The sequence below is a fragment of the Coffea eugenioides genome, chromosome 1 (genome assembly GCF_003713205.1).
Source record: "Coffea eugenioides isolate CCC68of chromosome 1, Ceug_1.0, whole genome shotgun sequence".
Taxonomy (NCBI): Eukaryota; Viridiplantae; Streptophyta; class Magnoliopsida; order Gentianales; family Rubiaceae; genus Coffea; species Coffea eugenioides.
Window position 1 is genome coordinate 15,968,525 of NC_040035.1, and position 693 is coordinate 15,969,217.

The window sequence follows — 693 nt, forward strand, 5'->3', positions numbered from 1 at the left end:
GCCTGAAGAAATAGTGATCAACTATCACTCACATATACTCACAACCACTTAGCATTCAAGGAAGAAAGTACACTCGCTTAAAATTTAAGACAATGTCTTAGAAGAGCTTTAATCCCTGAAAAATCGAGATTCAAATGTGAGGATTTAAAGTCACAAGGAAAAACTTGTATCATCCATGCAGTCAAGTTTAAAACGGTCTATCAATATCGAAAGGAAGTGAAAAGTTCTCAAAAGTTCATTTCCTAAAGAATCAGAAATTTTCAGCTTTGCACGACCACACGTGGAAAATCAGATCTTGAGTTTGGTATGTCCAAAAATAGAAAAGTTTATACCGTTGGAAACTAGATTTGGAGTACTAAAAGTTATCAAAAGACACTTTTCCAAGATCCCAACCAGAAAGCATTCATAATTCAGCTCAAATTTACAGTTCCAAGAGGACAGGACAGAACCAGTCTTGGTTTTCAACAATGTTTGGAAATTCGGCAAAATTCACAGGAAGTGAATCAGCCTCTGAAATTTATTACACAACAAGAGTTCCAAATAAAGTTTCAAACACAATAAGTAGAACTAAATTTGAAGTTTTGAGCAACAAGATATAACAGTTTGAAGTCAGCTGATTTTTGCAACCTGATCAGTGGATTTCCAGATTTGAAGAGCAATCTTTGGGCATTATTTGGGCCTCGAAATGATATT